The sequence below is a fragment of the Hyperolius riggenbachi genome, chromosome 12 (genome assembly GCF_040937935.1).
Source record: "Hyperolius riggenbachi isolate aHypRig1 chromosome 12, aHypRig1.pri, whole genome shotgun sequence".
Lineage (NCBI taxonomy): Eukaryota > Metazoa > Chordata > Amphibia > Anura > Hyperoliidae > Hyperolius > Hyperolius riggenbachi.
Window position 1 is genome coordinate 82446315 of NC_090657.1, and position 12673 is coordinate 82458987.

The window sequence follows — 12673 nt, forward strand, 5'->3', positions numbered from 1 at the left end:
CAAGATAGACCATACTAAGAAGAACTGAGATGGATGAGAGCTGACATTCTGGACTGCACAGTAAGGTAAGACCAAAGACTACCAAACACTTCTAAGTAGGTCTTCTCATCACCTTGGTAAATTCTGCTCAATTTCCTTGCCACAATTCACTAGATCATATTCAACAAGCTACTTCATTTTACTTATCGGTATAGTATATATGATTTACACATTTATTTTGAACTCAGCTTGCCCATAGAACTCATGCAGTAGTGGATCTTTCAAACAGTACTTCCTTAAAGTGTTATTGGGGCAAATATTGGGTCAAAAGTCAAATACTTAAAGAGGAGCTGTCAGCCATACTATGCCAGATAAAAATAACGACATATATAAGTAGATAAATACTAGCTCTACTTACATACCATGTGTATTACACGGTCCAAGTGTTGATTTCAGTGAACTTTATAAAATAAAAAAAGGTAAATAGAGAGAATTATGTTTGCTGGCAGGGGCCATCTTTACTCCCTCCAGCTGAAGCCATCTTTACTCCCTCCCTTACTCCCCTCTCCTCCTCACACCAATAGCGAGCATTGATTGTAAATGCAGGGAATCCCTTAGGAAATGGTAGCAGGGACGGGGGTCCCCATGGATGCGATGCGGTGGTGGCAGCCACTGCCCTCATGAATCGGAGGAGATGCCTGTCGGGCTGGAATGTGGGGAGGAGGCAGACACGGACAGTCATGGGAGGCAGCCAATGAGAGGAAAGGAGTGAGAGTGACACAGGCTGCAGCCAATCAGGCTGAACTAGGTGTGTCTGTGCAGAAACTCCCCCCGCCCCTGCCCCAGCCTGCACTGCAACTTCTCTTTTGCGGCTGATTACTGGCTGCGTACTAAGGAGCTGGGGACATGAGGATTAATCTCTGCAATAAAAAAGTAGGATTGATTTTAAAGTTATGCATTGCCTTTTTAGCATTCCTTTTATATGATCAACAGATAGAAATAGAGAATTGATTTTTGTTTTTCATGCCTAACAGTTACTCTTTAAAGAGGAACTTCAGCCTATTATTATTATTATTGTTTATTGTATTTATAAAGCGCCAACATATTACGCAGCGCTGGACAATAAATATATACAATGATACAAGGATGACATACATAGGGTTATACACATAGAACAAAGTTATACATACAAATTGTACAAAATACATGATCATGCAATATGGCCTGGTTAGGTAGGCCCAGTAATACAAGTACAGGCTGTCATAGGACAGTAGCACATGATCCTGTAGATTACACTAGGGAGTGGAGGACCCTGCCAGAGGCTTACAATCTAAAGGGAGGGGTGGAAACACTAGGGGGGGGGGGCTGTTAAATATTCCTTAGAGAGTTACTGTGTGGTAGGAGGTGGGTAGGCCATCATAAAGAGGTGGGTTTTGAGGGCTTGCTTGAATATGTTGAAAGAGGGAGCAAGTCTGATGGGTGGTGGAAGGGCATTCCAGAGGGTGGGGGCAGCTCTTGAGAAATCCTGCAGGCGGGCATGGGAGTGTGAAATGCGTGGGGTGGTGAGGCGAAGGTCGTTGGAGGAACGGAGGGGGCGACCTGGTGTATACTTGTGAACAAGCTCCGAGATGTAGGTAGGGCAGGTTTTGTGCACAGATTTATACGCCAGGCATAGAATCTTGAAACTTATCCTGAAACGGATAGGGAGCCAGTGCAGGGATTCACAAAGGGGAGATGTGGATGCAGAGCGGTGCGAAGAATGGATGAGTCTTGCAGTCGCGTTCATCACTGATTGAAGGGGGGCAGTGCGTTTCAGGGGGAGGCCAGAAAGGAGGGAGTTACAGTAATCAAGGCGGGAGATGATGAGGGCATGGATGAGCAGTTTGGTCGTGTCCGGGGTTAAGAAGGGGCGGATCTTGGAGATATTACGGAGGTGGAAATTGCAGGCTCTGGTGATGTTTTGGATGTGTGGGATGAAGGAGAGGTCAGAGTCCAAGGTGACACCCAGACAGCGGGCCTGGGAGGTAGGGAGAATGGTTGTGTTGTCGATTGTGAGGTGGAAATCTGGGAGGGGTGCAGCAGCATGGGGTGGAAAGATCAGGAGCTCAGTTTTGTCTAGGTTAAGCTTGAGGAACCTAGCTGACATCCAGGAGGAAATTGCTGAGAGACACGAGGAGACCTTGTTTATGGTGGTGGATGAGAGATCGGGGGTATGGAGGTAAATCTGAGTGTCATCTGCATAAAGGTGGTAATTGAAGCCGAGGGAGGAGATAAGCTTGCCAATTGAGGAAGTGTATATGGAGAAAAGAAGGGGGCCTAGAACAGAGCCCTGGGGGACCCCAACTGAGAGGGGGGCAGGGGTTGAGGAGGAGCCATTGAAGGAAGTGGTGAAGAAGCGATTGGATAGGTAGGAGGAGATCCAGGCCAAGGCAAGGCCATGGATGCCCATGGACTGTAGGGATTGGAGGAGGAGGGAGTGGTCAACAGTGTCAAATGCTGCAGAGAGGTCAAGGAGGAGCAGGATGGAATAACTGCCTTTGGCCCTGGCAAGGGTAAGGTCATTGACCACCTTGGCGAGGGCTGTTTCAGTTGAGTGTGCAGGTCGGAATCCAGACTGTAGGGGGTCAAGTAGGGTATTGGTGTTGATGAATTGGGTAATGCGCAGCCTAAACAAACATACTGTCATTAAGTTGCATTAGTTATGTTAATTAAAATAGGTAATATAATCTCTTACCCACCCTGTTTTAAACAGTCAAATGTTTGATTTCATGATGGCAGCCATCTTTTTGCTTGAAAGGAGGTAACAGGGGACATGATACACAGTTCCAACTGTCCTGTGTCCTGAGCACCTCTCCCAGTTGCTAGGCAACATGAATAACAACATAGGAAATCCCATGATGCTCTGCACAGCATCGGGGAAAAAAAGCCCGGGCTCTTTTTCTTTGATGGGTGGAGCTTAGGTAAAAATGTAGCTAAAAATGATGCTTTGGTAAGAAAAACAAACTTGTGATGCTGTGAAACTGTTAAAGAAACACCAAGCATTTTCAGTTCTGCTGAGTAGATTTTTAGTCTGGAGGTTCACTTTAACTAAGGAGGGAAGCCTCTGGATCCTGTAGAGTCTTCCCACTTCATTCTCTGGTTCACTGTTGTCAATCGTGGACCCCCCAAAAGAATCCAACAAGCTCTTGCCGGATTCCAAGCATGCAACTGCACTTCTCTTCAAGCACGTGTGCAGCTGTACTGTGCCTGCACTAATACTGCCATGCCTGGGCAGTAGGCAGAGCCACTCATGCAGGAGAAGCTCAGTGCTGCTGCTCAGGCATGGCTGTTCTCATGCGGGTGCAGTGTGGCTATGCTCGTGCATGAAGAGAAGCAGTGTCGCCATGTGCAGGAGGGTGCTGGGCAGTAGTGTAGGACTTGTGAGAATCTTCTGGAGGACCCTGGATTTTGGACCTGAGGTTCACCTCAGATTCTCGTTAACAGTGCTGTCCAACTTCATGGACAGGGGGAGTGTCTAGCACCGTTTTTGTTCAGCTGGGGGGGCAGAGCATCAATGTCCTGGCTTCGAGGGGCAGAGCCAAGTGCAAACAAAAGGTGAGTCTCTCAGAGGAGGGGGGCCTGACACAAAAAAATAGGCAAGTGAGTGCAGCCCGGGAGCCACATCCGGCCCATGAGGCCGCCAGTTAAACAGCCGTGCTTTTTAAGGTTCAGTTTGCACTAGGTACAATACTGGACCATTTCCTACCACAGGTGGCAGCAGATCAACAGGGATACAGAACAGACACATTTTCCTATGAGCCCATTTGAACAAGCCTATTTTTACTGGGTCCGGGTTTTTCTGTTGTGTTTCCCCCTTGTGTACCCTGCTTGATCGTGCACTCTGCCCACAGAATAACAGAAAATTGAATTATTGGGACTACTACTCCAGTGCATGATCTGGCATTGTCTGTCTTAAGCTGAATACTCACTGGAAGATGCTGGAAGATGGATCGAGGTAACCTCACAACGACACCACCCAATGAACGAGCGTTACCCAATCCATCTACCTATCTGCAGAACACACAATGGCACACGATGGGTGTGAACGAAAGGTCAAATGAAATTGGCACTTTGAGCAGAGGTTGTCAAGGGTCTTAAAGATCCGATGCGCTGTGACGGCCATAATTGCCTCGCATTGCAAAATGGCATTCGTTTAGTAGCATGCACGTACTCCACATTGCGAGATGATCGCTTATCACGCAAAAAGAAAATCGCTAATCATGAGAAAAATCACTCAAAAAATCGTAGCATGAGTACAAGCCTTCACTGCTTTTATTGTGTTGTCTGTCACCGCCAGGGCTGGGCCGAGGCAGAGGCGAGAGAGGCTCCAGCTTCAGGGCGCAGTGCAGAAGGGGGCGCACAACTCAATCAGCTATCATTCCCCTACTGTGTTTAAAGCAGAGAGAAATAAGAAAAGGGGAGACATGGTAATGACTGCAAGCCAGATAGTTATAGATTAAGGTGTTGGGGGGGTTGGTGGCCCTGGGGTGCCTCTGAGTCTACTAGCAATCAGCGTGTGACAGCTGGGGTGGGAGGGATGGAGGGGCGCACTTTGGGGTCTCAGCCTTGGGTGCTGGAGGACCTTGTCCCGCCAATAAATAATAATAATAATAACTCACATGAACCTGACCTGCACAACTATTTCATACACTGGATGCATTGCTATTAATCTGAAAGAATGTGAAAGGTAAGCTTCCGGATGCAGTGGACAGTGACCTCCGGAGTGGTAGATCACATTCATACTACTTGGACACACGACTGCTCCAGCTTGGTCTAGCTTGGTGTGAATCAAGCACACTACTATACTGTGCTAACATATGCTATGACACTTTATTCATGTGAGCAAGCACTGCACAGCTATGTGGCTGCCAAAGAAAAGACAGACCCCCAAGCACAAATAAAATGTCCTCAGACATTTCAGTACATTGCTGCAACTCTGTGTCAATTAAGCACCACCACCTCCACATCCTTCTTAACAAAGTGAGCCATCTGGAGCTGAGTATCTCATTACTACTTGAAATGGGAAGCAACTCTATGAAATGTTTTTGTAGCAAGAATAACAGTTTACATATAACAGCAATGTGCTGGGATCCCAGAGTGAGAGCAGGTATCAGCAAGGGAGAGCAGTACAGGAAAAATAGAGATTATTGGGCATAGGACAGAGCAGGAGGTGGAACTGAGAAGGTGGAAGAGGTACACAGCAGGGGGAGGGACAGAGCAAGTGGGGTGGATACAGAACAGGGAGTGAAAAAGAGAAGGTGGTGGCTGGAAAGTGTACTGGTTAAGGGCTCTGCCTTTGACATGGGAGACCAGGGTTCAAATCCTGGCTAGGTCAAGTACCTATTCAGTAAGGAGTTCAAGGCAAGACTCCCTAACAATGTATGGTGGCCTCCTGAGCGCGTCCCAGTGGCTGCAGCTCTTGAGCGCTTTGAGTCCGAAAGGAGAAAAGCGCTATACAAATGTTCGGATTATTATTATTATTATAACACAGCAGAGTAAAGGACAGAGGATGTTGGCAGGGGGCAGACCAGAGGTGAAACTGAGGATGCAGGGCTAGTACTCAGCAGGAGGAGGGACAGAGAAAGAGGTCAGGGCAAAGAGCAGAAGGTGGAGCTGAAAAGATGGGGGTAGTATACAGCAGGAGAAGGGATAGGGAAGTCTCCCACTCTCTATACCCCCCACCCTTCTCATACAACTCTGACTATCCTATGGACCCATCCTGTTCATACCAACTCCTCCCACTGAATAATACTGACTCCCCCACCCTCCCACCAGTGCTGCATGTTGAACTTCATAGCTCTGTGGAAAGAGACAGTGAATGCACCTCTGATATGGTTATGAATATTGAAAGAATGTGTTGCGGTATCAGTGGATTCCTGTATGTGAAGCTGCCTGTCACCTCAGTAGCCTGATAATAGCATGCAATAATAGTTAGCCATTTTCAGCCCCCCCCCAGTATAGGTAGCCAGAAAGCCCCCCCTGTATAGGTAGCAATCCTCCCAAGTATAGGTAGTAAGAGAGCCCCCCCTTCCGTATTTGTAGCCAGTAAGCTCCCCTCTCATAGGTAGCCAGGGAGCGACTACCTCACTATAGATGGTCAGAGAGTCTCCCCCGCTAGAATAGGTAGCCAGAGAGCCCCCCGTGGGTATAGGTAGTCAGTGAGCTGCCTCCCCTCCCACAGTATAGTTAGCCAGAGAGGCCCCACCCCCCCTTGGTATAGAACGTCAGAGAGTCCCCTCCCATTATATAGGTAGCCAGAGAGTCTCCCCTCATATAGGTAGTCAGAGAGATCCTCCCTCGTGGTATAGGTAGCCACAGAGTCCCTCCCCTCTGTATCAGAAGCCAGAGAGCCCCCTCTCCTCTCATAGTATTTCTCCAGGTGACTCTCATATTGAAATGCAAAATGAATGATCGAAGTCTGCAAGACCTACTGTTCACACAGAAACAGAATCCACCTGCACTGGTTATTCAGAAACCTTCCCATCCTGATGTTATCATGTATACAAATGTGTGGACTCAACTTCTAGCTGAAGTGGCCATTTACTGAAAACCAGATCTGCAAAAAGCTTGTCTGGGCAGTGAAAACTTGTAAGAATCCTTTGAAGCTTGTGTGTATGTAGCATTTACAGCTCTGTGGAATTAAGATTGGTTCTGGTCTTTTTTTTAATCAGCAGGGTCAGCCATACTGTGCCAGGAAAAAAAACATGTACAGTGGTGTGAAAAACTATTTGCCCCCTTCCTGATTTCTTATTCTTTTGCATGTTTGTCACACTTAAATGTTTCTGCTCATCAAAAACCGTTAACTATTAGTCAAAGATAACATAATTGAACACAAAATGCAGTTTTAAATGATGGTTTTTATTATTTAGTGAGAAAAAAAAACTAAAAACCTACATGGAGCTGTGTGAAAAAGAAATTGCCCCCTGAACCTAATAACTGGTTGGGCCATCCTTAGCAGCAATAACTGCAATCAAGCGTTTGCGATAACTTGCAACGATTCTTTTACAGCGTTCTGGATGAATTTTGGCCCACTCATCTTTGCAGAATTGTTGTAATTCAGCTTTATTTGAGGGTTTTCTAGCATGAACCGCCTTTTTAAGGTCATGCCACAACATCTCAATAGGATTCAGGTCAGGACTTTGACTAAGCCACTCCAAAGTCTTCATTTTGTTTTTCTTCAGCCATTCAGAGGTGGATTTGCTGGTGTGTTTTGGGTCATTGTCCTGCTGCAGCACCCAAGATCGCTTCAGCTTGAGTTGACGAACAGATGGCCGGATATTCTCCTTCAGGATTTTTTGGTAGACAGTAGAATTCATGGTTCCATCTATCACAGCAAGCCTTCCAGGTCCTGAAGCAGCAAAACAACCCCAGACCATCACACTACCACCACCATATTTTACTGTTAGTATGATGTTCTTTTGCTGAAATGCTGTGTTACTGCTACGCTAGATGTAACAGGACACGCACCTTCCAAAAAGTTCAACTTTTGTCTCGTCGGTCCACAAGGTATTTCCCCAAAAGTCTTGGCAATCATTGAGATGTTTTTAAGCAAAATTGAGACGAGCCTTAATGTTCTTTTTGCTTAAAAGTGGTTTGCGCCTTGGATATCTACCATGCAGGCCGTTTTTGCCCAGTCTCTTTCTTGCGGTGGAGTCGTGAACACTGACCTTAATTGAGGTAATTGAGGCAGTTCTTTAGATTTTGTCCTGGGGTCTTTTGTGGCCTCTCGGATGAGTTTTCTCTGAGCTCTTGGGGTAATTTTGGTCGGCCGGCCACTCCTGTGAAGGTTCATCACTGTTCCATGTTTTTGCCATTTGTGGATAAGGGCTCTCACTGTGGTTCGCTGGAGTCCCAAAGCTTTAGAAATGGCTTTATAACCTTTATCAGACTGATAGATCTCAATTACAGTACTTTTGTTCTCATTTGTTCCTGGATTTCTTGGGATCTTGGCATGATGTCTAGCTTTTGAGGTGCTTTTGGTCTACTTCTCTGTGTCAGATAGCTCCTATTTAAGTGATTTCTTGATTGAAACAGGTGTGGCAGTAATCAGGCCTGGGGGTGACTACAGAAATTTAACTCAGGTGTGATAAACCACAGTTAAGTTATTTTTTAACAAGGGGGGCAATCACTTTTTCACACAGGGCCATGTAGATTTGGAGTTTTTTGTCTCACTAAATAATAAAAACCATCATTTAAAACTGCATTTTGTGTTCAATTATGTTATCTTTGACTAATAGTTAACGGTTTTTGATGAGCAGAAACATTTAAGTGTGACAAACATGCAAAAGAATAAGAAATCAGGAAGGGGGCAAATAGTTTTTCACACCACTGTATATAAGTAGATAACTACTTGCTCTACACAGATGTATTGTAGTGTCCATGTTTTGATATTAGTGAAGTTTAGTAAATCAATAGTAAATAAAGACAATTCTGTTTCAGGCATTTGCCATCTTGGATTACCTCTAGAGATGGCCCGAACGGTTCGCATGCGAACGGTTCCAGGCGAACTTTCGGTTTTGCGGAAGTTTGATTCGCCCCCATAGTGCGCCATTAGGGTCAACTTTGACCCTCTACATCACAGTCAGCAGGCACATTGTAGCCAATTAGGCTACACTCTCTCCTAAAGCCACTCCCCCTTATATAAGGCAGGTAGCCCCGGGCTTTACACTTACTCGTGTGCCTGCATTACTTAGTGAAGGGACAGCTGCTGGCAGACTCTCATAGGGAAATATTAGTTAGGCTCTTGTAGGCTTGTTAGCTTGCTCCTGGCTGATTGTTATTGCTAAAATAGCACCCCTCAACAGCTCTTTTGAGAGCTAATGTTCTCCTGACGTGTTTTTTTTTTGTGTTGCCCACTGACACTAACATTATACAGCCCTATATGTTGCAGCTGGACCTTGGTAATTACTATTACTGTGCCTGCCAGGCCCTGCCTAACTATCTATACTTGGACACCTACCTATGCCTACCTAACTACTGGGGCACCTACTTACCTATACGGGGGCACCTACCTATGCCTACCTACTTATACTAGGGCACCTACCTATGCCTACCTACCTATACTGGGTCTCCTACCTATGCCTAGCTAACTACTGGGGCTCCTACCTATGTCTACCTATACTGGGCCACCTACCTACCTATACTGGGACTCCTACCTATGCCTAGGAAACTACTGGGGCACCTACCTATGCCTACCTACCTATACTGGGTCTCCTACCTATGCCTATCTACCTATACTGGGACACCTACCTATGCCTAGATAACTACTGGGGCACCCACCTATGCCTACCTACCTATACTGGGGCACCTACCTATGCCTACCTACATACAAGAAGATAAGGTCGTTGCTTCATTGTGGACAGACCAAATTTGATCAGTTGGACAGTCACTGTTGTTCTATCATTGAGCTACCACAGCCCGGCGACCATATGGGCTTGAAAACCGCTATCGCCACGGTGTGCATCAGTCCAGCATGGCCGTCACTACGCAAACAGCTGTTTGCGGTGCGTTACAAAGTGAGTTTGGTGTGTCAGTGTGAAGCAGTACTCTAATTACACTCCCTGAGTGATGTATACTCATGCAAGATGTTTTAAAGCACTTTAGTCCTGCTAATGGAATACCTTGGGGTGTCTTCTTTCTAAAATGGGGTCACTTGTGGGGTTCCTATACTGCCCTGGCATTTTAGGGGCCCAAAACCGTGAGGAGTAGTCTAGAAACCAAATGCCTCAAAATGACTGTTCAGAGGTATAAGCATCTGCAAATTTTGATGACAGGTGGTCTATGAGGGGCCAAATTCTGTGGAACCGGTCATAAGCAGGGTGGCCTCTTAGATGACAGGTTGTATTGGCACTGAAGTGCAGGAAGCGCAGGATGTTCTCAAATTGTGACCTGGACATGGCAGCAGAGAACATGAGCATGTGATGTATTGGGTGCGTAGACCAATAAGACCGCCATACATTCTTTTTGACTAGACCCATGTTAAGGAAAAGGCCCCCAAAAATGTTACGTTCGGAAATGGCTGGGCATGGTAGCTTCTTGGCTTGGCGGTTGCGTATTGTGTGGCATAACGGTTGGTCTCAGCCACAATTAAGTCGTAGAGACCAGCAGTGATCAGAAAAAAAAATTCTGTCACTGCGGTGGGGCGGGTGAGGCATTGGCCGGGTGATCAGAAGCCTGCAGGGGGCAGATTAGGGCCTGATCTGATGGATAGGAGTGCTAGGGGGTGACAGGTGGTGACAGGAGGTGGGGAATAGATGCAAGCAATGCACTGGGGAGGTGATCGGGGGGGGGGAGGGGGGGGGGTCTGAGGGCGATCTGAGGGGGTGGGCGGGTAAGTGGGTGCCCGCAAGGGGCAGATTAGGGTCTGATCTGATGGGTAGCAGAGACAGGTGGTGACAGGGGGTGATTCATGGATGATCAGTGGTTGATTAGAGGGGAGAACAGATGTAAATAATGCACTGGGTAGGTGATCAGGGAGGGTCTGAGGGCGATCTGAGGGTGTGGGCGGGTGATTGGGTGCCCGCAAGGGACAGATGAGGGTCTGATCTGATGGGTATGATGGTAGCAGTGACAGGGGGTGATTGATGGGTGATCAGTGGGTGATTAGAGGGGAGAACAGATGTAAATAATGCACTGGGGAGGTGATCGGGGGGGGGGGTCTGAGGGCGATCTGAGGGTGTGGACAGGTGTTTGTGTGCCCGCAAGGGGCAGATTAGGGTCTGATCTGATGGGTAGCAGTGACAGGTGGTGACAGGGGGTGACGGGGTGATAGATAGGTGATCAGGGTGTGATTAGAGGGGGGAATAGATGCAAGAAATGCACTGGCGAGGTGATCAGGGGGACCTGAGGGTGTGGGTGGGTAAGTGGGTGCCCGCAAGGGGCAGATTAGGGTCTGATCTGATGGGTAGCAGTGACAGGTGGTGACAGGGGGTGATTGATGGGTGATCAATGGGTGATTAGAGGGGAAAACAGATGTCAACAATGCACTTGGGAGGTGATCTGAGGGCGGGTCTGCGGGCGATCTGAGGGTGTGGGCGGGTGATCAGGTGCCCGCAAGGGGCAGGTTATGGTCTGATTTCATGGGTGGCAGTGACAGGTGGTGACAGGGGGTGATTGATGGGTGATTGATAAGTGATTGACAGGTGATCAGTGGGTGATTACAGGGGAGAATAGATGTATACAGTACACGGTGGGGGGTCTGGGGAGGATCTGAGGGTGTGTGGGGGGGGGGGTGATCAGGAGCCCCCGGGGGGCAGTTTAGGACCTAATCTATAGGATAGCGTTGACAGATAGTGACAGGGGGTGATTGATTGGTGATTAGGGGGGTGATTGGGTGCAAACAGTGTTCTGAGGGGGTAATCAGGGGGGGTCTGAGGGGTGCTGTGGGCGATCAGGGGGCAGGGGGGGCAGGATCAGTGTGCTGTTGTGCATACTAGGGGGAATGCCTCCTGCCCTGGCGATCCCTCCATCACTGGAACCACCAGGGCAGGAAGCAGCCTGTATAATACACTTTGTATACAGTGTTATACACTTTGTAGCGGCAGATCGGGGGTTAACAACCCGCCGGCGCTTCTAAATAGCTGGCGGGTTGACGTCGCGGGTGGGCGGAGCCTAATGCCAGCGGATGCGCGTGATCCCCGGCTAATTAGTCCTCCATGTGCCGCTGCCGTTCGGCGTTACGCGGTCCTGGGGGCGCCACTTTGCCGCCGCCCATAGGTAGTGGGTTAAAGCAAGTGGTTAAAGCTTGGACACACATCACTTAAAAAATAGGTACGGACAAACTCAATCCAACATAAAGTCATTTTCTAAATTAGGATCAAATTTGGGAAAGTTTTAGCAAAACTACAAGAGACATACCCGGTATGTAGTAACATTTTAACCGTGATAAGTAGTAGAATAGAGTTGAGAACGCTTTAGGGTTGAGGCTCATGTCTTGTGTATTCATTTTATTTGCAAACTGAATCAAAGACAATCAAAGTTTGCATATGCTCTACCAAAAGAAAAGACTTGTAAAATGAAAACAAAGTGACAGAATATGAAAAAAAACAACATATATTGTTACCTTAGAAACGTGGCTTTTTAAATATGTATGCCATGAGGGTATATTACTATTATTTTTGCAAATAAGGTCTTATAATCAACAATAGTGTACAATGAGCAAACAAAAACGAAAAACAGAAAAAAGACACCTTTATTTTTAAATACAATATTGTCTCCATACATTGTGCTAGTAACATAATCTAAATGTTGTTATAACTAGAATGAATAAGCAAATAAAATTAGTGGGTTTAACTTATAGTTAGCACTGTTTATTGTAAAGCTATAATGGATGTAAATGGAGAAATAGTGTGTTTTTTAGTTTTTTTTCTCTAGTTTTCTAGTTTTCCCTTTAAAATGCATTGAAAATAAGGTAATTACTAAACAAAATTATCACACACTAAAAGCCGAATTTTCCTGAAAAAAAAAAACAATATATAGATCATTTAGGTGTGATTAGTAGTAATAAAGTTATTGGCGAATGAATGGGAGCAGTGCTGATATGTGAAAATTCTTGGAATTAGTTCCATTCATTCATATTAATTTTGTCACTGTAATTACCAATTCTGTACTTTGTACTGGTTCTTTATTTTGTACCAACTCTGCATTTCCTACGTTG